This window comes from Scyliorhinus torazame, chromosome 29 (genome assembly GCF_047496885.1).
Source record: "Scyliorhinus torazame isolate Kashiwa2021f chromosome 29, sScyTor2.1, whole genome shotgun sequence".
Taxonomy (NCBI): Eukaryota; Metazoa; Chordata; class Chondrichthyes; order Carcharhiniformes; family Scyliorhinidae; genus Scyliorhinus; species Scyliorhinus torazame.
In genome coordinates this window covers 14,072,252-14,097,125 of record NC_092735.1, presented here as the reverse complement: position 1 = coordinate 14,097,125, position 24,874 = coordinate 14,072,252, and the positions used below count along the sequence as shown (strand labels likewise).

Genomic DNA, 24,874 nt, shown 5'->3' with positions numbered 1-24,874 from the left:
CAGGGCTAATTAGCTGGCTTTGAAAGCAGACCAAAGCAGGCCAGCAGCACGGTTCAATTCCCGTACCAGCCTCCCCGAACAGGCACCGGAATGTGGCGACTAGGGGCTTTTCACAGTAACTTCATTGAAGCCTACTTGTGACAATAAGCGAGTTTCATTTCATTTCATTTCATAAACGTTTGTTCCTCAGGATCGGATCGCATATGGTTCAACCTATCCACACGGTTAACCTATCCACTTATAATCTACACCAATGGTTTAAAGCGAGGGGTTCGAGTGGAAGGTATCCAAGTTTGCTGATGACAAAGCTCGGTGGGAAATGGAGGGGGACACAAGGAATTTGCAGACACACAGTTTATGAGGTGGCCACTTGGCCCCTCGATCCTACCCCGCCATTCATATCATAGAATCATAGAATTTACAGTGCAGAAGGAGGCCATTCAGCCCATCGAGTCTGCACCGGCTCTTGGAAAGAGCACCCTACCGAGGCCCACACCACCCTATCCCCATAACCCAGTAACCCCACTCAACCAACCCTAAGGCCAATTTTGGACACTAAGGGCAATTTATCATGGCCAATCCACCTAACCTGCACGTCTTTGGACTGTGGGAGGAAACCGGAGCACCCGGAGGAAACCCACGCACACACGGGGAGAACGTGCAGACTCCGCACAGACAGTGACCCAAGCCGGGAATCGAACCTGGGACCCTGGAGCTGCGAAGCAATTATGCTATCCATAATGCTACCGTGCTGCCCCCAGGCACGATGTTCACCAACATCGTGCCTGTTCCGACTGCGACTTCCACCCCACCCCCAATGAGCACTGTAGACAGGTTCAGTGAGGGGGGGGGGGGGGGGGAGACACGGAATGTAATGTGGGCAACGTGAAGGTCATTCACTTTGGTGGGAAGAATGCTTTTGTTTTAAAGAAACTGATGAAAATCTATTAAATGTTAGATATCAGATGGATTTGGGTGTTTTGTTAAGGAAGCAATTAGGAAGGCCTGCACCAAGGTTGGAGCGCAAGAGAAGGAAGGTTTGCTGTTATTCTCGGGCCTAGGTGAGGCAACACCAATGATGCTTCATTGAGTTTGCGGTCTCCATACTGAAGAGATGAGATAACTGCCTTTGACAGGGTCCAATGAAGTGTCAGGAGATTGGGGCCTGGGGCGACAGAGCCTACGATGAGAGACTGAGTGAATCGGGCCTACAATTCTTTGAGGAAGTGACAAAGTTAATTGATGAGGGAAGGGCTGTAGATGTCATGTACATGGACTTCAGTAAGGCGTTTGATAAAGTTTCCCATGGCAGGTTGATGGAAAAAGTGAAGTCGTATGGGGTTCAGGGTGTACTAGCTAGATGGATAAAGAACTGGCTGGGCAACAGGGGACAGAGAGTAGTGGTGGAAGGGAGTGTCTCAAAATGGAGAAAGGTGACTAGTGGTGTTCCACAGGGATCAGTGCTCGGACCACTGTTGTTTGTGATATACATAAATGATCTGGACGAAGGTATAGGTGGTCTGATTAGCAAGTTTGAAGATGACACTAAGATTGGTGGAGTTGCAGATAGCGAGGAGGACTGTCAGAGAATACAGCAAAATATAGATAGATTGGAGAGTTGGGCAGAGAAATGGCAGATGGAGTTCAATCCAGGCAAATGCGAGGTGATGCATTTTGGAAGATCTAATTCAAGAGCGGACTATACGGTCAATGGAAGAGTCCTGGGGAAAATTGATGTACAGAGAGATCTGGGAGTTCAGGTCCATTGTACCCTGAAGGTGGCAACGCAGGTCGATAGAGTGGTCAAGAAGGCATACAGCATGCTTGCCTTCATCGGACGGGGTATTGAGCACAAGAGTCGGCAGGTCATGTTACAGTTGTATAGGACTTTGGTTAGGCCACATTTGGAATACTGCATGCAGTTCTGGTCGCCACATTACCAGAAGGATGTGGATGCTTTAGAGAGGATGCAGAGGAGGTTCACCAGGATGTTGCCTGGTATGGAGGGTGCTAGCTATGAAGAAAGGTTGAGCAGATTAGAATTGTTTTCGTTGAAAAGACGGAGGTTGAGGGGGGACCTGATTGCGGTCGACAAAATTATGAGGTATGGACAGGGTGGATAGCAACAAGCTTTTTCCAAGAGTGGGGGTGTAAATTACAAGGGGTCACGATTTCAAGGTGAGGGGGAAGGTTTAAGGGAGATGTGCATGGAAAGTTTTTTCCCCCAGAGGGTGGTGGGTGCCTGGAATGCTTTGCCAGCGGAGGTGGTAGAGGCAGGCACGATAGCATCATTTAAGATGCATCTAGACAGATATATGAACGGGCGGGGAACAGAGGGAAGTAGATCCTTGGAAAATAGAAGACAGGTTTAGATCAAGGATCTGGATCGGCGCAGGCTGGGAGGGCCGAAGGGCCTGTTCCTGTGCTGTAATTTTCTTTGTTCCCTGCAGTTTGTAAGAATGAGAGGGGGTCTTGGGATTATTTAGGACTAAGGATGAGGAGAAATATCTTCACGAGGGTTGCGAATCTTTGGAATTCTCGACCCGAGGAGGCTCCGCTGTTGGTTATGCTCCAGGTTGAGACACAGGAGGAATCGAGCGGTATTGCAGGATGCGTGGGATGGTAGAGTCGGATTCGAGGAGCAGTCATGGCTTTACGGGGCGACTGGAAGGCCGTAAGGTTGCACCCTGTTCCCAATCCGTTCTGTCCTTGCAATGGTCCCAATGGATGCAGGTCAGGAAAAGGTCAGTTTGAACCACGGCGGCTCCTGAATATCCCCCCTGTCGTCAGCCAAAGTTTAAACCTACGTAGAATGGATGAGCTGCTGCCTGTTCTTACCTGAAACCTTCAAAGAGTGAGAGGATTGGAAAGGGAACACAGTGCCCCCTGCCACCCCCCCCCCCCGAAGACTGGTTAAACAACACGCACATAGTCCCCATACTCGACACGGTGGCACAGTGGTTAGCACTGTTGCCTCACAGCGCCAGGGACCTGGGTTCAAATCCGGCCTCGGGTGACTGTCTGCGGAGTCTGCACGCTCTCCCAGTGTCTGCGTGGGTTTCCTCCGGGTGCTCCGGTTTCCTCCCACAGTCCAAAGATGTGCAGGTTAGGCGGATCGGCCGTGTTAAATTGCCCCTTATGGGGTGGAATTCCCCCCCCCCCCCCCCCCCAGGGGGGAGAATCGCCAGGGCGCCGCGCGAGTACCGCCATGCCGCCCCGACGCGATTCTCTCCCCCCCCCCCCCCCCCCCAAACCGGCGTGGCGAGAATCACGGCTGGCCGCTGGGAGAATCGGCATTCGCCGTTTGTAATGGGCAAGCGGCGATTCTCCGGCCCGAATGGGCCGAGCGGCCTGCCCAACACAACAGGTTCCCGCCGGCACCGGCCACACCTGGTCGCTGCCAGCGGGAACGCTGGGGGGGGGGGGGGGGGGGATTCCTGCACCGGGGGGAGCGGGGGGGGGGGGGGGGGAAAGAGGGTCTCAAAAGAGGTCTGGCCCGCGATCGGTGCCCACCAGTCTGTGGGCTGGCGTCTCTGAAGGAGGACCTCCTTTCCTCCGCCGCCCCGCAAGATCCACCTGACATCTCCTTGCGGGGCAGTCGCGGGGAGGACAGCAGCCGCGGGTTGGCGACGGTCAACCTGCACATGCACGGATGACGTCATTTACGCGGCACCAGCCGCGTCATTTATGCGCCGTCGCTTTTACACGGCGCCAAGGCCCGGCGCGCGTAAATTACACGGCGCCGCTCCTAGCCCCCCGGGGGCGGGAGAATCGGAGCCTCCGACGCCGTTGTGAAACACTCCGGTTTTCACTCCGGCATCGGGACTTAGTCTCCCGATGGGAGAATTGCGGCCGTGGTGTCCAAAGATATGCCAGGCAGGTTTTGGGTGAGTGGGCATGGGTAGAGCGCTGATTCGAACGGTCAGTGCAGACCCGATGGGCCGAATGGCCTCCTCCTGCATGGTAGGGATTCTACAAGCCTTCCAGATTCATTCACTGCCGGGCAGCACGGGGGCGCAGTGGTTTGCACTGCTGCCTCGCGGCTCGGAGGACCCAGGTTTGATCCCGGGTCTGGGCCACTGTCCGTGTGGAGTTTGCACGTTCTCCCCGTGTCTGCGTGGGTCTCACCCCCACAACCCAAGGATGTGCAGGCTCGGTGAAGTGGCCACGCTGAATTGCCCCTTAATTGGAAAAAAAAGAATTGGCTACTCTAAATTTATAAACAAAATAGATTCATTCACTGAAAACAGTGGACGAAAGCTCCCGTGTGGTCTCGGTCTCGGGGGGGGGGGAGACATGAGTTTAATGGAGTGAGGCTCAGTCCTAACCGGCTGCAACTTGAGAATGGGTCAGCTTCACAGGAGATGATGTCGCACTGCGGAGCGCACAGGGGAGAGGGTCAGGAATCCAGCTCATCTGGACCAGTGCTCAGCGAATGTGGGTCAGCAGCATGATTAACACTGGGCAACCCATTGGACTCAATCCTGGAACCTCCAAATTAATTGCGAATTCCGGATATCCGCTAGCCTTTGTGAGAAAACACTTGCCGATTTTCCTCCCAGATCACCAGTGCCACCCCTTCCTTATCCATCGGCTGTTGAAAGATTGTCCACATGTATTTCAGGAACAGCCTTCAGATCCTCGTTCGGGGCTGTGTGAGAACCGAGGAGGCCATTTGTCCCAGAAGATGGTGGAAGTCGGCACGTTTGCAAGGCCGGGAAGATAAATTCTTGCTGGCCAAGGGAATCAATGGTCATTGGGGTCGGTGGAAATGTGAAACTCGAAACAGAAACTCATCAGCCAGGAGGGGCTTATTCTGCCGGTTTAGCTCAGCGGGCTGGATGGCTGGTTCGTGAGGCAGAGCGAGGACGACAGCGTGGGTTCAATCCCCGTACCGGCTGAGCTTATTCATGAAGGCCCCGCCTTCTCAACCTCGCCCCTCGCCTGAGGGGTGGTGACCCTCAGGTCAAACCACCGCCAGTCAGCTCCCACCCCTCAAAGGGGAAAGCAGCCTATGGTCACCTGGGACTGTGGCGGCTCAACTTTGACACCTGTTGTCGAGGTTTATATTTTGAACACCCAAGTTAAATCTCCCCTTAACCTTCCCTGCACCGAGGGGGGGGGGGGGGCGATCCCAGCTTCTCCAATCTCTCCTGATCACTTCCACATTCCTAGCAATTTCTTTCCACAATCCATTGGGTCCTGCTCAATGAGGACAGAACTACAGAGGTTACCCTCTCTTTTCGAGGTTGGTAGATGACCTTGATCCAATGTTTTCTCTGCCCACACCCCTCCCACCTCCGCCTCGCTAAATCGCTTCAAAAAAGGTTTGGTTTATTCTGCTAAACTTGCCGGGAACCTGACTAACAGGTCTGACCGGGTAACAGGCCGATGTGGAGTTCAAAGTCACGAGTCCTCCCGAGGACAGTCCGGGGCCTTGGAGGGGGAGGGGGGACACTTTCCCACAGAACCGATTACAGAGGCCACAGAGTTGTGAGACCACAGGGAATAGGGACAGGGGTGGAAAGAGACCATTTGGCTCCCTTGGGCCTACCTCACCACTCTGGTCCATTGCAGCTGATTTTTTTAGCCTCAGTTCTGCTGCCCCACACGCTTCCCAAAGCCCTGGATTCCCAAGACCACAAACGCCGTCTATCCCAAATCCACTCAATGATGGAACATCCACAACTCTCTGGGATAGAGAATTCCAAAGGTTAACAACCCTTTAAGGACAGAAATTCCCCCTCTTCTCAGTTCTAAAATGGCTGACCCCCCCTTATCCCAAATCTGCCCCCCACTCCTCCACCCCCCACCGACTCCCCAGCCAGGGGAAAACAATCTCTTAATATTCACCAATGCTGTTCAGAATCCTGGATGTTTCAATGAGATCACCTCCCAATGTTCTAAATTCCAGAGAACATAAACCCAATTTGTTCAGCCCCTCATCCCAGGACATCTTGGAATAGTGTGTCCAGTTCTGGTCGCCTCATTATAGGAAGGATGTGGATGCTTTGCAGAGGGTGCAGAGGAGATTTACCAGGATGCTGCCTGGACTGGATGGCATTTCTTATGAAGAAAGGTTGAGGGAGCTGGGGCTTTTCTCACTGGAGCGAAGAAGGAAGAGGGGTGACTTGATAGAGGTGTACATGGTGATGAGAGGCATGGATAGAGTGGACAGCCAGAGACTTTTCCCCAGGGTGGAAATGGCTGTCACGAGGGGACATCATTTTAAGGTGATTGGAGGAAGGTATAGGGGAGATGTCAGAGGTAGGTTCTTGACACAGAGAGTGGTGGGTGTGTGGAATGCACTGCCAGCAGAGGTGGTGGAGTCAGTGTCATTCGGGACATTTAAGCGACTCTTGGACAGGCACATGGACAGCAGTAAATTGAAGGGGTGTAGGTTAGGTTGATCTTAGATTCGGATAAATGGTCGGCACAACATTGTGGGCTGAAGGGCCTGTACTGTGCTGTACTGTGCTGTACTGTTCTGTGTTCTGTGTTCTGTGTTCTGTCTCTGTTGTCCATGGGTCAATCTTGTGAACCTTTGCTGTGCCGCCTCCAATGCAAGTTCATCCTTCCTGAAATATGGAGACCAAAACCGCTCACAGTATTCATGGAATCCCTACATTGCAGAAGGAGGCCATTCGGCCCAACAAACCTGCACCAACCCTCTGAAAGAGCAGTCTACCTCGGCCACTCCCCCGCCCTATCCCCTTAACCCCACCTAACCTTTGGAGCAAGGGGAAATTTATCACGGCCAATCCACCTCACCTGCACTTCTTTGGACTGTGGGAGGAAACCGGAGCACCCGGAGGAAACCCACGCAGACACGGGGAGAACGTGCAGACTCCGCGCACCCAAGGCCGGACAGTCACCCAAGGCCGAAATCGAACCCGGTCCCTCGCACGTGAGGCAGCAGTGCCAACGCAGTGCCGCCCAGATGTGATCTCTCCAAATCCCTGTACATCTGCAGCAAGACATCTTCATTCCTGCCCGATCCAATCTCCTTGCAGTTGAGTCCAATGTATAAATTGTATCCCTAACCACTCGCTACACTTCCGAACGACCTTTCTGCATTTCTTGAGCAAACATCAACATTTACAAAGAGCTTTGACAAAGAGTCATCCAGACTCAAAACGTTAGCCCTCTTCTCTCTCCACAGATGCTGGCAGACCAGCTGGAGATTCTCCAGCATTTTCTCCTTCTACTCATGGGGCTAAAGTGAAGAACTTCACACTTTCTGATATTATTAACCCGCCTATATCTTTTTGTAGCCTCTGTGTCTCAGCTTACTTTTCCAACAAGTTTTGTATCATCGGCAAACACAGATACATCACTTTGTCTTTTCCTCTCAGTCATTATAGATTGTAAGTAGCCGAGGCCTCAGCACTGATCCTCAAGGCACTCCACTGGTCCATAGAATCCCTACAGTACAGAAGGAGGCCATTCGGCCCACTGAGTCTGCGCCGACCCTCTGAAAGAGCACCCTACCCAGGCCCACTCTCCTGCCCTATCCCCGTAACCCCACCAAACCTGCACATCTTTTGATACGAAGATGTAATTTTAACATGGCTGGTCCATAGGGGCTGGTTTAGCTCACTGGGCTAAATCGCTGGCTTTAAAAGCAGACCAAGGCAGGCCAGCAGCACGGTTCAATTCCCGTACCAGCCTCCCCGAACAGGCGCCGGAATGTGGCGACTAGGGGCTTTTCGCAGTAACTTCATTGAAGCCTACTTGTGACAATAAGCAACTTTCTTTCATTTCACCTAAACTGCACATCTTTGGACTGTGGGAGGAAACCCACGCAGGCACGGGGAGAACGTGCAGACTCCGCACAGACAGTCATCCGAGGCTGGAATTGAACCCGGGTCCCTGGCGCTGTGAGGCAGCAGTGCTAACCACTGTGCCGCCACAGCCTGTTAACTTGAAAATGCCACATTTATCCCTGCTCTCTGCTTCCTGTCCGTTAATTAATCTTCTCTCCACACAAATATACAAACCCCAACTCTGGGAGCCCTTATCTTACTTGTTCACCTTTTGTGTGGCATCTTATGAAATGAAATGAAATGAATGAAAATGAAAACCGCTTATTGTCGCAAGTAGGCTTCAAATGAAGTTACTGTGAAAAGCCCCTAGTCGCCACATTCCGGCACCTGTTCAGGGAGGCTGGTACGGGAATTGAACCGTGCTGCTGGCCTGCCTCGGTCTGCTTTCAAAGCCAGTGATTTAGCCCAGTGTGCTGAACCAGCCCCTCGAACGCCTGTTGGAAATCCAAGTATACAACATCTACTGGTTTCCCTTTATCTACAAGTTACATGCTCAAAACTCTACTAAATGTATCAAACCTAGACCTCCTTTTCATAAAACCATGTTACATTGAAACATAGAAAATAGAAGCTGGAGGAGGCCATTCGGCCCTTCGAGCCTGCTCCACCATTCATTATCATGGTTGATCATCAAGTTCCATACCTGATCCTGCCTTCCTCCCATATCCCTTGATTCCCAAGAGCTATATCCAATTCCTTTTTCAAATTACACAACGTTTTGGCTTCAATTATTTTCTGTGGTAGTGAATTCCACAGATTCACCGCTCTCTGGGTGAAGAAATTTCTCCTCACCTCAGTCCTAAAAGGTTTACCCTTTATTCTCAAACTATGATCCCCTAGTCGCGGACTTGTTTTTCTAAGTGCTTTAAGACGTTCTTTAATAATAGGTTGCAGCCCGGCAATGTCAGGCCTGTAGTTCCCAGTTTTCTCTCTCCCTCCTCTCTTGCTAACTTCCAATCTGCTGGGACCATTCCCGAATCCAGGGAATTTTGGGAAACCATTGCGAGTGCATCCATCATCTCTGCAGCTCTCTGTTTTGAAACTGTGCGATAGAGGGCATCTTGTCCCATGGATAGCACAATTGCTTCACAGCTCCAGGGTCCCAGGTTCGATTCTGGCTCGGGTCACTGTCTGTGCGGAGTCTGCACATCCTCCCCGTGTGTGCGTGGGTTTCCTCCGGGTGCTCCGGTTTCCTCCCACAGTCCAAAGATGTGCAGGTTAGGTGGATTGGCCATGATAAATTGCCCTTAGTGTTGGGTAGGGTTACTGGGTTATGGGGATAGGGTGGAGGTGTTGACCTTGGATAGGGTGCTCTTTCCAAGAGTCGGTGCAGACTCGATGGGCCGAATGGCCTCCTTCTGCACTGTAAATTCTATGATGATCTATGATTTGTCAGATTTTAGGCTAGAGTTTCTCCAGTACTTTATCTCTGCTGATAATAATTGTCTTAATTTCCTCACCCTTACTGGACCCTCGGCTACCACCCATTCCTGATATGTAATTTAAAACATTTTTAATTTTTTTTTTTTTGAGTACACAATTCATTTTTTCCCAATCAATCCACCTAGCCTGCACATCGTTGGGTTGTGGGGGCGAAACCCACGCAGACACGGGGAGAATGTGCAAACTCCACATGGACAGTGACCCAGAGCCGGGATCGAACCTGGGACCTCGGCGCCGGGAGACTGCACCTGGTATGTAATTTGTCTTCCACTGTGAAGACAGGCAAGCTATTTCAACATTGTCTCTGCTATTTCTACATTACCAATGCTAATTTCACCGATCTCTGTTCCTAACTGTCCAATGTGTACTTTAGCTACTCTCTTCCTTTTCATGTATTTGTAAACACTTACAAATATTTTTCATATTCTTGGCTAGTTTTCTCTAGTTTTCTACTTTTTAAATCAATGATTTGGTGGCCCTTGCTGGTTTCGAAAACATTCCCAATCTTCAGACTTACTATTATTCTTTTCTATATCACAAGCCTATTTTAATCTATTATGCCGAACCTCCTTGGTAAGACACAGATGGATCTTTCTTGCTGAGTTTTTGTTTTTAGACGGGATGCATGTTTGTTGAACATCCTGAAAAGCATTCGACATACTCATCCACAAGACCACCCCTGCTAATTTGACTGGTGCAGTCTATATGAAGATTAAAGTCCTCCACAACTATCACATTGCCCAATAAGCTCAAATAATTTATTTCCACCAAAGCGTTGTCTGACTCTCGCTATTCCTGATCTCCACCCATACTGATTCTACTTCTCGATATGCTTAGCCAAGATCCTTTCTCGCTCATGTAATTCTTTATTATCAGGGCTACCCTGCCGCATTTTCCATTCTGCCCGTCTTTCCAAAATGTTATGAAGCATGGAATATTTATTTCCCAACTTTGGTCACCTTGCAACCGTGTCTGTGCAATGGCGATGCAAGCTAAACCACCTTTCGCTATTTGTGTCCCTTGTTCATCTGTCCATGCATTTCGATACAGGGACTTCAATGTTATTCTTTTATTACAATTTCCCGGATGAACATTACTCTCTTCTCGGTTTCTGTCCACTCTGCTTGTCTTTACCCACATCGATATGTTAGCTTATTGCCTCAACTTTTATCTTTGGATGTCAGGATCTCCCTTGACCTGAAACCTTTTGCTGCTTTGTTTGTTTACAACCATTTTCCCCAACTTTTGTTTGTCCACTCTCCCCTTTCTGTCACGCTCTGGTTGCTAACCTGCATCACTATACTCTGCGATATTGCCTCGTCCTTCACCATTCCAACTCGCCCCTCAAGTGAACCCTTCCTCCCACCCGCTCAACACGATTTAGTAGTTTAAAACCCCCTCTACAGCCCTCGTTATATGATTTGTCAGTACACTGGTCTCAATGAGGTTCAGGTAAAGGTGCAGCTCCCTGGGCAGCACGGTGGCGCAGTGGGTTAGTACTACTGCCTCACGGCGCCGAGGTCCCAGGTTCGATCCCGGCTCTGGGTCACCGTCTCTGTGAAGTATGCACATTCTCCCAGTGTTTGCGTGGGTTTCACTGGGGCACAGTTGAAGCCTTGGGGGCCGAGAGATCACTTTCTGGGTGGTTAGAATACCACAGGATAGGGCAGCGCAGTGGTTAGCACTGCTGCCTCACGACGCCGAGGTCCCAGGTTCGATCCTGTCTCTGGGTCACTGTCCGTGTGGAGTTTGCACATTCGCCCCGTGTGTGCGTGGGGTTCGCCCCCACAGATGTGCAAGCTAGGTGGATTGGCCACGCTAAACTGCGTCTTAATTGGAAAAAGTGAATTGGGTACTCTAAATTTTAAAAAAAAGGTACAGCTCCCTCGATCTCTGGTATTGACCCCAATGCCCAATGGATTGTAACCCATTCTTCTCACGCCAAGCTATGAGCCGCGTCTTTAACATTCTAATCTTCTTTACATTATGTTAGTTTACTCAGGATACTGGAAGTCTGCAGAGGGATTTGGATAGGTTAAGTGAATGGGCTAGGGTCTGGCAGATGGAATACAATGTTGACAAATGTGACGTTATCCATTTTGGTAGGAATAACAGCAAAAGGGATTATTATTTAAATGATAAAATATTAAAACATGCTGCTGTGCAGAGAGACCTGGGTGCGCTAGTGCAGGAGTCGCAAAAAGTTGGTTTACAGGTGCAACAGGTGATTAAGAAGGCAAATGGAATTTTGTCCTTCTTTGCTAGAGGGATGGAGTTTAAGACTAGGGAGGTTATGCTGCAATTGTATAGGGTGTTATTGAGGCCACACCTGGAGTATTGTGTTCAGTTTTGGTCTCCTTACCTGAGAAAGGACGTACTGGCACTGGAGGATGAAATGAAAATCGCTTATTGTCACAAGTAGGCTTCAAATGAAGTTACTGTGAAAAGCCCCTAGTTGCCACATTCCGGAGCCTGTTCGGGGAGGCTGTTACGGGAATTGAACCGTGCTGCTGGCCTGCCTTGGTCTGCTTTCAAAGCCAGCGATTTAGCCCTGTGCTAAACAGCCCCAGTCTGTGTTAAACAGCCCCAGTGTGCAGAGGAGATTCACTAGGTTAATCCCAGAGCTGAAGGGGTTGGATTACGAGGAGAGGTTGAGTAGACTGGGACTGTACTCGTTGGAATTTAGAAGGATGAGAGGGGATCTTATAGAAACATATAAAATTATGAAGGGAATAGATAGGATAGATGCGGGCAGGTTGTTTCCTCTGGCGGGTGAAAGCAGAACTAGGGGGCATAGCCTCAAAATAAGGGGAAGTAGATTTAGGACCGAGTTTAGGAGGAACTTCTTCACCCAAAGGGTTGTGAATCTATGGAATTCCTTGCCCAGTGAAGCAGTAGAGGCTCCTTCAGTAAATGTTTTTAAGATAAAGATAGATAGTTTTTTGAAGAATAAAGGGATTAAGGGTTATGGTGTTCGGGCCGGAAAGTGGAGCTGAGTCCACAAAAGATCAGCCATGATCTCATTGAATGGCGGAGCAGGCTCGAGGGGCCAGATGGCCTACTCCTGCTCCTAGTTCTTATGTTCTTATGACTCGGGCAGTAATCTGGAAATTGTGAGCTGGTGGTTCTACTTTCTAATTTAGCCCCCAGCTGCTCAAACGCCCTTAGCAGAACTTTAAACATTTTTTTTAGTTCTCCCTGTGTCGTTGGTACCCACATGAACCACAATGTGGTTCCTTGGAGGAACCACTCCAAGTTCCTCTCCAGCCCCGCGATTTCCTTAACCCTGGCACCCTTTGACCTCTCATTCTGGGAGAACAGTATCTACCCTCTAACCATACTATTCACCTACTGCAACTACTCCTATTTACTCCCCACACTCGAATGGCCCCCTATGCCATGATGCCAGGGTCAGTTCGCTCAACCCCCCTGCAGCTGCTGCTCTCATCTGCACAAACCGCGAAGGCATCACGCTTGTTGGACAATTGCCGAGCTTCCTCCATTGCTGCCTTCTAGATCCACATAGCCTCATGTACCTGATCAGGGACCAAATCGGAAGCCCCATGCCTCCTGGAACCCAGCGTCCAGGTACCTTTCCCCCTTCCCGAGGGCTTTGCAGAATCAGAAACCCAGTCTCCAGTTTAACAAATCAGAGCTGAGTTCGAGCTACAGGCACTGTTGCCCTGGATCACACACGTGTCCTCCAGCTCCCACATGCTACAGCTGCAACACGTCACCTTCATTCCCATCTTCATTGCGTTGTTTTGAACTAATTGGTTTTCAAATTTAGAAATAGTATAACTACAGATAACCATTCAGTGCTGAGTCGTTGAAGTAGCTGAGCTATAATTCTAATGCAACACTCACTTATAATCTCCCCCAGTACTGATAAAACCGTAAAACTCAAACAGCTACTTGCTCACCTAATTAATGTTGTTGAGCCCTTGCCAGCTGCTGAAAGCTGAAACAAAATATTTACAGCAGAAACCCCACCTCCTCTGCATCGAATCCCCACCCCTGCACTAAGTTGTCACGTCATCACTCACATCTTGAGGAACTCTGACCGGGGCTCACTCGGTTTCCCACAACGCAACACTCACCATCCAACTCCGTTCCTCGCTCGGGTACCCTCCAGCTCACTCCGACACGGCCATCGCACTCCCGCTGGATCTCCGACGGACAGGAATGTCACCGGCTGCGACACGACTCCGCGGGCCTCTCCTTAAGAGCACTCGTCTGCACACCTGGAAATCTCCTGCAGCTGTGTGTGTGTTGGGGTGGGGGGGGGGGTGAGGAACGATAAAGGGGAGATGGGTTTAGACACAAGCCCCGTGCACGCGATCGACGGAACTGGAGCAGGTTCCCACGACAACAACTTGCATTTGGAACAGCACCTTCCATAGAATCCCTCCAGGGCAGCAGGAGGCCATTCGGCCCAGCGGGTCGGCACCGAATCTCCGAATGAGATTCCTACCGAGGCCCACGCCCTCTCTCTGTCACCACACCTAACCTGCACATCTTTGGCCTGGGGGAGGAAACCGGGGCACCCGGAGGAAACCCACGCACACACGGGGAGAACGTGCAGACTCCGCACAGACAGTGACCCAAGCCGGGAATCGAACCCGACTGCCTGATGCTGTGAGGCAGCAGTGCTAACCACTGTGCCACCTTCGACACAGCAAAACAACCAGAGGCGCCTCGCAGGAGGGTGAACAATATGAGCCACGTGAGGTTTAATTAGCTCAGGTTTACGTTTCATTTATTCAATGAAGGATTGCGGCCGTCACTAGCTCGGTCAACATTTAATTGCCCGTCCCTAATTGCCCCTCAAGAAAGTGGTGGGGAGCCGTCTTCTTGAGCCGCCGCAGTCCATGTGGTGTAGGTACACCCACTGTGCTGTTAGGGAGGGGGAGTTCCAGGATATTGACCCAGTGACCTGAAGGAACGGCCAATATATTTCCAAGTCCGGGTGGTGAGTAACTTCGACGGGAGTCTCCAGGTGGTGGGGTTCCCCGTGTGCCTGTGATCAAAAGCGGAGTCAAAGGAGGAGCTTTTAATCAGCAGCTTAAAGAAAAAGGAGACAGAGAGAGGAATGGAAAGCAGGTTCTCGAGCGGAGGGTTCACACGCCTGGGAGTACTTTGTGCTCCTTCGCCAGTGCCTCCAGAACCATTTAATAACACAAAGGGGGAACTGTTCATGGTGCAGTGCTTGTGGTTGGAGCAGGGGCCTGCTGCAGGGCAAGAGCACCAGGCCTCCCTCCTCTGACTCACCCAGCTTTAACCCGGGTGGAAGGCCCGCAGGCCCCTTTGGTTAAGCTGCAGGATGGTACTGAGGCCGAGTGGTTACGTCACTGCGAGGACAAAGCTCTGAACTTGAATAGCAGGTTCCACACCTCAGGGTGTCTCAAACACTTCAGTCAATGAAATGCATTTTGAAATGTAGTCACTGCAGTGAGGGGGAAACATTGCGGCCCCCCTGTATACAGTAATGTCACAATCATCAGATAATCTACGAGAGAGAGAGAGAGAGAGAGAGAAAGAGCAGGAGGCCATGAGGGACGGCTCCCCCGGCTCTTGAAATATGAATGTGGGATTGTTTAAGTAGCCACAAAGACAAAACCTCAGTTCAAAGTTCAATCTGAACGGCACTCCCTCAGTACTGACCCTCCGGCAGTTCGGCACTCCCTCAGTACTGACCCTCCGGCAGTGCGGCACTCCCTCAGTACTGACCCTCCGGCAGTGCGGCACTCCCTCAGTACTGACCCTCTGACAGTGCAGCACTCCCTCAGTACTGACCCTCCGGCAGTGCGGCACTCCCTCAGTACTGACCCTCTGACAGTGCAGCACTCCCTCAGTACTGACCCTCTGACAGTGCAGCACTCTCTCAATACTGACACTCTGACAGTGCGGCACTCCCTCAGTACTGACCCTCTGACAGTGCGGCACTCCCTCAGTACTGACCCTCTGACAGTGCAGCACTCCCTCAGTACTGACCCTCTGACAGTGCGGCACTCCCTCAATACTGACCCTCTGACAGTGCAGCACTCCCTCAGTACTGACTCTCTGACAGTGCAGCACTCCCTCAGTACTGACCCTCTGACAGTGCGGCACTCCCTCAGTACTGACCCTCTGACAGTGCGGCACTCCCTCGGTACTGACCTTCCGGCAGTGCAGCACTCCCTCAGTACTGACCCTCCAGCAGTGCGGCACTCCCTCAATACTGACCCTCTGACAGTGCGGCACTCCCTCAGTACTGACCCTCCAGCAGTGCGGCACTCCCTCAGTACTGACCCTCTGACAGTGCAGCACTCCCTCAGTACTGACCCTCTGACAGTGCAGCACTCCTTCAGTACTGACCCTCTGACAGTGCGGTGCTCCCTCAGTACTGACCCTCTGACAGTGCAGCACTCCTTCAGTACTGACCCTCTGACAGTGCGGTGCTCCCTCAGTACTGACCCTCTGACAGTGCAGCACTCCCTCAGTACTGACCCTCCAGCAGTGCGGCCCTCCCTCAGTACTGACCCTCTGACAGTGCAGCACTCCCTCAGTACTGACCCTCCAGCAGTGCGGCACTCCCTCAATACTGACCCTCTGACAGTGCGGCACTCCCTCCAGTACTGACCGTCTGACAGTGCAGCACTCCCTCAGTACTGACCCTCCGACAGTGCGGCACTCCCTCAGTACTGACCCTCCGGCAGCGCGGCACTCCCTTGGTACTGACCCAACGGCAGTGCGGCACTCCCTCAGTACTGACCCTCCGGCAGCGCGGCACTCCCTCAGTACTGACCCTCCGGCAGCGCGGCACTCCCTTGGTACTGACCCAACGGCAGTGCGGCACTCCCTCGGTACTGACCCTCCGGCAGTGCGGCACTCCCTCAGTACTGACCATCCAACAGCACGGCATTCCCTCAATACTGGCCCTCCGGCAGTGCGGCATTCCCTCGGTACTGACCATCCGGCAGCGCGGCACTCCCTCAGTACTGACCCTCCGGCAGTGCGGCACTCCCTCAGTACTGACCATCCAACAGCACGGCATTCCCTCAATACTGGCCCTCCGGCAGTGCGGCATTCCCTCAGTACTGACCCTCTGACAGTGCAGCACTCCCTCAGTACTGACCCTCCAGCAGTGCGGCACTCCCTCAGTACTGACCCTCCGACAGTGCGGCACTCCCTCAGTACTGACCCTCCGGCACTCCCTTGGTACTGACCCAACGGCAGTGCGGCACTCCCTCGGTACTGACCTTCCGGCAGTGCAGCACTCCCTCAGTACTGACCCTCCAACAGCACGGCACTCCCTCAATACTGACCCTCTGGAAGCGCGGCACTCCCTCTGTACTGACCCTCCGGCAGTGTGGCACTCCCTCAGTTCTGGCATTCCCTCAATACTGACCCTCCATCAGTACAGCACTCCCTCAGTACTGACCCTCTGACAGTGCAGCACTCCCTCGGTACTGACCGTCCGGCAGCGCGGCACTCCCTCAGTACTGACCCTCCATCAGTACAGCACTCCCTCAGTACTGACCCTCTGACAGTGCGGCACTCCCTCAGTACTGACCCTCCATCAGTACAGCACTCCCTCAGTACTGACCCTCTGACAGTGCAGCACTCTCTCAGTACTGACCCTCTGACAGTGCAGCACTCCCTCAGTACTGACCCTCTGACAGTGCAGCACTCCCTCAGTACTGCGGCACTCCCTCATTACTGGCCCTCCAGCAGTGCGGCACTCCTTCATTACTGGCCCTCCGACAGTGCGCGCTCCCTCAGCACTGACCCTTCGACAATGCAGCACTCCCTCAGTACCGCAGGGAGTGTGCCAGTTTGGATTTTGTGCTGAAGTCTCTGAAGTGGAAGCTACAACCTTCAGACTCAGATACGAGCCTGCAGCCGAAGGGCTGGCTCATAAATCCCAAGGATGTTAGGCCGAATCCCACCAGGATAGGTTGAGGAGTTGGGTCAAATATTTAAAATCTGGAAATGGAAAAAAACACAGGAAAGATAAAAGTGCCCATGAAGTGACCAGAATGTTGTAAAATTCAATAAATTCCTTGCGGGAAGACAACCTGTCTTTAGCCAGGCCGGGCCTAGGTATGGCTTCAATCCTAAGCAACATGATTGATCGTCAGCTGGCTGCATCTCCCAAGGCACTCACTTAACTATATCAAACGTCTGGGTGATGTGCAATGGGTACCGAATACTAACCTTGCTAGTGACGCTCAAATTGTGAAATGGTGCCCATTTAAACAAAAATACAAGTCATTGAGCTTCTCGTGTTTATCTGTGGATTTGGCACAGTACCTACCCAATCTCCCCCCCCCCCCCTCCCAAATCAGGCACCATTGTTCATTAAGGAGAACCTGGATGAAAATTGGGGGCACAGGAAATGCGCAGGGAGGGGGCAGTGGGGTTAGTTTCAAATTGTCGCAGCAAAGAGCCGAAATGAAGGGCAGCCCAGTGGTTAGCACTGTGGCTTCATAGCGCCAGGGTCCCACGTTATGATTCCCGGCATTGGGTCACTGTCTGTGAGGAGTCTGCACGTTCTCCCCGTGTCTGCGTGGTTTTCCTCTGGGTGCTCCGGTTTCCTCCCACAGTCCACAGATGTACAGGTTAAGTGGATTGGCCGTGCTAAATTGCCCCTTGGTGTCCAAAAAGGTTAGGTGGGGTTACTGGGTTACAGCAATAGGGTGGAGGTGTGGGGCTTATGTAGGGTGCTCTTTCCAAGGGCCGGTGCAGACTCAATGGGCCGAATGGCAACCTTCTGCACTGTAAATTCTATGATGTGGCGGAGTGGGTTAGCGTCCATACCTCTGGGGCAGAAGCTCCAGGTTCAAGTCCCACTTCGGGACGCGACTGCCATGGAAGGTGTGCCAAGAATGTGGCCAAACAGGCTGATTATCGGCCTGTAAATCCTCCCAACACACCTGACGGTAGGCGGTAAGAGGAGAGTTTCCTGATCAGCCAGAACCCCAGTAGGCAGCGGCAAACCCACTGCAGTACTTGGCCAAGCGTCATCATGGACCAATCACAATGGAAGTCCATGGTGACCAACGCCCTGTTAAGGCAGAGTACCTGAAGGAGGGGGAGCAAAGCGACAGCACAGCTGTGATGGGCTGAAGGGCCTGCTTTTGTGCTGGAAAGTGGGTTTTTTTCCCCTGGTGGGGTGGTTGGCTGTGAAACAACTCAAATCGTCATATCTGAGTGGAAAAATCTCTGGGAGATATTTCCCAAAGAGACAAATTTCTGTCTTTATCCCAACTTTGCTGCAAAGCCTTTAATTCCAACACCACCCAGTTTTCTGACCCACCGACCCATCTACTGACCATCACATGGTGCTTCGTAGCTGTAGGAAAGTCCAGGTGAGGAGATTATACTGCACCTCCTGCTTGCTTTGGGAGTTCTAACTGGATATTCCCATCCATTCCGCTGTTGTCCATACCACATTTTCTTTTTTTTTTTTTAAATTAATTATAAATTTAGAGTACCCATTCTTTTTTTTCCAATTGAGGGGCAATTTAGCGCGGCCAATCCACCTACCCTGCACATCTTTGGGTTGTGGGGGCGAAACCCACACAGAGACGGGGCGACTGTGCAAACTCCACACGGACAGTGACTCAGAGACGGGAGCGAACCTGGGACCTCGGTGCCGTGAGGCAGCAGTGCTAACCACTGCGCCACCGTGGGTGCCGTGTGCCACATTTTCAACCAGTCCAACATGCCCATGCTCCATCCTCCCCAATCTCTCCTTGTGAGCTTCACTCTTGCTCCAGTTATTCTTGCCGATAACCCTCAGTTGCCGCTGTAATCTTTCAAAACAAACACTGCTCACAAGGCCCCCCCCCCCCCACCAATTCAGCGCCACGCGGGGTGCAGTTTAGGAGGTAGGAAATCAGAAGAGCAGGCCATTCGGCCCTTCGAGCCTGCTCCGCCTTTCAACTAGATCCCTGGCTGATCTTTAACCTCAAACGCCATTTTCCTGTCCTACCCCCCCCACTATCCCTAGACATCTTAAGTGACGAGAAGTCTATCAACCTGTGTCTGGAACATATTCACTGATGAAGCCTCCACAGCCCTCTGGGCCTGAGAATTCCAAAGATTCACCAATCCGAGAGTGAAGAAATTCAAAGAACAAAGAACAAAGAAAAGTACAGCACAGGAACAGGCCCTTCGGCCCTCCAAGCCTGCGCCGACCATGCTGTCCGTCTAAACTAAAATCTTCTACACTTCCGGGGTCCGTATCCCTCTATTCCCATCCTATTCCCGTAACCGCCTCCCCGAACAGGTGCCGGAATGTGGCGACTAGGGGCACAGTAACTTCATTGAAGCCTACTTGTGACAATAAGCGATTTTCATTTTTCATATATTTGTCAAGATGCCCCTTAAACGTCAGGATCGTCCCTGCTTCCACCACCTCCTCCGACAGCGAGTTCCAGGCACCCACTACCCTCTGCATTAAAAAAAACTTACCTCGTACATCGCCTCTAAACCTTGCCCCTCGCACCTTAAACCTATGCCCCCTAGTAATTGACCCCTCTACCCTGGGAAAAAGTCTCTGACTATCCACCCTGTCTATGCCCCTCATAATTTTGTAGGCCTCTATCAGGTCGCCCCTCAACCTCCTTCGTTCCAGTGAGAACAAACCAAGTTTATTCAACCTCTCCTCTGTATCCCAGTGTTATACAGTGAGCTACACCCTCCAGAACTATACCCAGTGTTATGCAGAAGTCTGCACCCTCCAGTACTGTACCCCAGTGTTATACAGTGAGCAACACTCCCCAACTCCACCCTAAATGGCCAGGCCTGAATCTGAGGCCTTGTTCCCTGGTTCTAGACTCACCAGCCAAGGAAAAACACCCGTCCTTCCTGTATTCACTCTGTCGAGCCCCAGGAGAATCTTCAGGGAGGTCGCCTCATTTTCCTAAACTCTGGAGACTACAGGCCCCGTCTGTTCATACGACAATCCCACCATCCCAGGAGTTAGATAAGCAGACCAAAACTGCCCACAATGCTCCAGGTGTGGTCTTACCAAGGCCTGTGCAGCTGCAGTAAAACATCAATGCTCCTGTATTCAATTCCTCTATCGATAAAGGTCATTTGCCTTCCTAACTGTTTGCTGTTACCCGCATGTTAGCTTTCACTGACTCCAGAACAAGGACACGGAGCTTCCCTCTAAACGTCAACACCTTCCCAATCTCTCCCTATTTAATAAATAGATTTCTGCTTTACCTGACTAAAATGGATCACTTTATACGTGTACAAGACAGACCGGAACTGGCTGCTCATACCTTTCCTTCCTGTGTTTTATTTTAAATCAGTTTTTCTTTTGAGGCAGAAAGACAGAATCTCGGCCTCCACATGGGCTGTCGGCGATCGCTATCATTTCCCTATTCCATCCTCACTCATCATTCCCCTGTCTTCAGCTCAGACACACTCTCATCCAGCCCAAACCAATCAACTCCGTCGGCTGATGAAGCAATCCTGTACCTTCCCCACTGAACTCAGTAAGGGCGGGGTCAAGCCGCACAGTCGAGTTTTTATCATAGAATTTACAGTGCAGAAGGAGGCCATTCGGCCCATCAAGTCTGCACCGGCTCTTGTAAAGAGCACCCTACCCAAGGTCAACACCGCCACCCTATCCCCATAACCCAGTAACCCCACCCAACACCAAGGGCAAATTTGGACACTAAGGGCAATTTATCACGGCCAATCCGCCTAACCTGCACATCTTTGAACTGTGGGAGGAAACCGGAGCACCCGGAGGAAACCCACGCACACACGGGGAGAACGTGCAGACTCCGCACAGACAGTGACCCAAGCCGGGAATCGAACCTGGGACCCTGGAGCTGTGAAGCAATTGTGCTATCCACAATGCTACCGTGCTGCCCCACTACAGCTATATGGAGAGCCTTTAAGAAGCTGAACAACCAGAGCCGGGGGGGGGGGGGGACAGGGAACCAAAGGGTGATGTGAGGGAGAACCTTTCGCTCAATAAGTGGTTCGGAATGTGTTGCCTCATCAGGCAGTAAATCCAGATTCAATGGGAGCTTTCAAAAGGGAATTAGTTAAATATTTTCAGGCAGAAATAATGTACAGAGATTGGGGGGGAGGATATGGAAGGGAGAGGGACTGACTGGATTAACTCTCTCAGGAGCAAGCACAGATGTGAGGGGCCCAGTGGCCTCCTTCTGCACTGTACGATTCCACAAGTAAATCCTGGGAAAATCATTAGAGCTTAAAAGAACATGTTTAAAGCATTATTACCACAACTATTCCTGTCACCCGAGTAAATATGGTATATGAATTTCATTGGCAGTGTGATGTCAGGCGTGTAGACCATATGCCCCAAAGACAGGTGGTTCATATCAGGCAACATGGCGCTTTGGCTGTTCGCTGGGCGAGGTAGCAACTGTACCCAACTAGCCCGCCTTCGCAAAGCTCAAAACACAGGTGTCCAATATTAGATGTGATTCCCCGACTGAACAACATTTGCTAAAGGATTCGGATTGTGCCAAGAATCGCACCGGCAATCAACTCAAGATGATCAGTTGGGCTCAGAGCGTAGCTCACCTGCGCAATGTAGAAGCTACATATATTAATACATGGGGGCCCTGTACTTTGCAGACAGAAAGAACATGTGTACACATTGCACCTGTTTCAGCTAAACAAAACAGACCACAGCCTGCCTCTGGTCCTTTCCCCAGGGCAATGCCTTGACCAATCAGAGGCAACCGGCTTGGTTTAATTTTACGCAAAGCTGGGCAGCTTAACGGCCAGAATTCGGTTAACTGGTGCATTCGCCATGGCAACATCTCTACCAGCGTCCACTTGCCAACCAATCCACCACCCTGCAGAATAAATTGTTCTTCCCTTTACATTTGGCACTCTTGCAAATTGCCCTGATGAGTGCATGACAAAAAACTTTGGTACCTTGTTACTTTTCAGCAATACCCGAGTCCTGTCTTACCAAATGACAGATTAATTATTAGTTGTAGTATTATTGGGCGATGGGCCGGAGTGCAGGGCTGGGGCACAATTGAAGCCTTAAGAGGCCAAGAGATCAGTTTCTGATGGTTAGAATACCACAGCATAGAGCAGCACGGTGGCGCAGTGGTTAGCACTGCTGCCTCACGGCGCCGAGCTTCCAGGTTCGATCCCAGCTCTGGGTCACTGTCCGTGTGGAGTTTGCACATTCTCCCCGTGTTTGCGTGGGTTTCACCCCCACAACCCAAAGATGTGCAGGGCAGGTGGATTGGACACATTAAATTGCCCCTCAATTGGGAAAAATTAATTGGGCACTCTAAATTTATATATTTTTTAAAAGAATACCACAGGATACAGAGCAAACGGAGTCACGATACAGAGCAGCCATAATCAAATCAAGTAGGACATGCTTGAGGGGCAGAATGGCCTTCTGTTCCTATGTTTCATCGCAAAAGGGCACGTTTACACACCCACTGTTAGAGGCCTGTCTGGATTCACTCACCCATTATCCACACAGACAGGGTCACCAGGCAATCAGGAGACAGACCCCGGACGATGGTGTATCTCCGCAATATTGACACCGAGGCTAACTCGGGAATCTGGCCTAAAAGCTTGGCCGAGAGCAGCGAACTGAACTCGGACGAGGGATCGAATCTGGGATTATCCTCCCTCAGAACTCCAGGAACGATCAGGGATTTTAATCAGGGAACGTCCTTCTGTGCATCACTCAGTGACACTCCAGAAACGATCAGATTACCACAGCAGCTGACACAGGCTTCCAAGGTTAACCGTTTCAAGCATGGCTTTTTGGAGAAACAAAAATGCTTTGAAGTCGAGCCTTTGGGGGGAGGCCTCGGTTTGAAATCTCCTCACAGTAACCTGGATGGTGAACTAGGCAGTCAGCGCCTGAAGCACTCACCGTGTTTATCGTGGATTTGAACTGCAGCAGCTGAACCCCTCAGGCAGTCCCAGGCCCGAGCCCAGGCCTAGGCTGTCAACTAGGCCCAGCCATAATCCAACTGCCTCAGTGAAGGAATCTATACCAGAGTCGCTGTTCCGGAATGAGTCAGGGAATGGGCCCTGGAGACAGGGATGCAGGGGACAGGCTCACAGCTTTAAAATATGTTGGAGGTGGGGGAGGGTGGGGGGGGAAATAGGAGGACTCCAATAACTAAATCTCACCAGCACATCACTATGGCAACAAAGCCCAGGCCATTCCTTAACCCTGCCCCCTCCCCCTCCACCCCTCCAGCAGCAAAACCAACACGGGAGATAAAGAGCAGAATATTCACAGGGAGATAAAGAGCAAAATTCTCACTCAACCCCAGAACCTCAAAGACACATCTTCAAACAGGCCGTCGCCAGGCCTTACAAACCCTGCGACTCTCTCTTGGTCATGGCGCCCTCGTAAAATCAGAGTCCAGTGTTCATACACGAGCGTGGATATGAATGCGTGGGGGGGGGGGGGGGCGGAGGAGAGCAAGTGCACAAGGCAGGGAGAGCGACGGGGTGAAATTATTAGAGACGGCAAACCCGCTTTCATTTGGTTGACCAACGAAACTGGATCAACAAACTGCAGTTCCTTAAAAGGACACTGCATCAGGGTAAATGCAACCTTGGGCAGCACGGTAGCACAGCGGATAGCACCGTTGCTTCACAGTTCCAGGGTCCCAGGTTTGATTCCCGGCTTGGGTCACTGTCTGTGCGGAATCTGCACATTCCCCCCCGTGTCTGCGTGGGTTTCCTCCGGGTGCTCCGGTTTCCGCCCACAAGTCCCGAAAGACCGAGTTTAGTCAACCGCTCCTCATAGCTAATGCCCTCCATACCAGGCAACATTCTGGTAAATCTCTTCTGCACCCTCTCTAAAGCCTCCACATCCTTCTGGTAGTGTGGCGACCAGAATTGAACACTGTACTCCAAGTGTGGCCTAACTAAGGTTCTATACAGCTGCAACATGACTTGCCAATTCTTATACTCAATGCCCCGGCCAATGAAGGCAGGCATGCCGTATGCCTTGTTGACTACCTTCTCCACCTGTGTTGCCCCTTTCAGTGACCTGTGGACCTGTACTCCTATATCTCTCTGACTTTCAATACTCTTGAGGGTTCTACCATTCACTGTATATTCCCTACCTGCATTAGACCTTCCAAAATGCATAACCTCACATTTGTCCGGATTAAACTCCATCTGCCATCTCTCTGCCCAAGTCTCCAAACAATCTAAATCCTGCTGTATCCTCTGACAGTCCTCATCGCTATCCGCGATTCCACCAACCTTTGTGTCGTCTGCAAACTTACTAATCAGACCAGTTACATTTTCCTCCAAATCATTTATATATACTACAAACAGCAATGGTCCCAGCACTGATCCCTGCGGAACACCACTGGTCACAGCCCTCCAATTAGAAAAGCATCCTTCCATTCCTACTCTCTGCCTTCGATGACCTAGCCAGTTCTGTATCCACCTTGCCAGCTCACCCCTGATCCCGTGTGACTTCACCTTTTGTACTAGTCTACCATGAGGGACCTTGTCAAAGGCCTTACTGAAGTCCATATGGACAACATCCACTGCCCTACCTGCGTCAATCATCTTTGTGGCCTCCTCGAAAAACTCTATCAAGTTAGTGAGAC

General features: G+C 51.3%; 1 protein-coding gene and 1 long non-coding RNA gene across 2 annotated transcripts in view; one reads left to right on the top strand and one right to left on the bottom strand.

The window, feature by feature from the left end:
• The window catches only part of LOC140403873 (transcription factor 20-like), a 465,895-nt gene that overhangs the window by 8,825 nt on the left and 432,196 nt on the right, over positions 1-24,874 (top strand). The gene's annotated exons all lie outside the window — the stretch shown is intronic.
• Positions 6,172-23,101, bottom strand: LOC140403731 (uncharacterized). The gene is made up of 3 exons (XR_011938404.1): positions 22,747-23,101; positions 13,370-13,530; positions 6,172-6,578 (listed from the first exon to the last, which is right to left on the bottom strand). It is a non-coding gene; the product is annotated as an uncharacterized lncRNA (long non-coding RNA).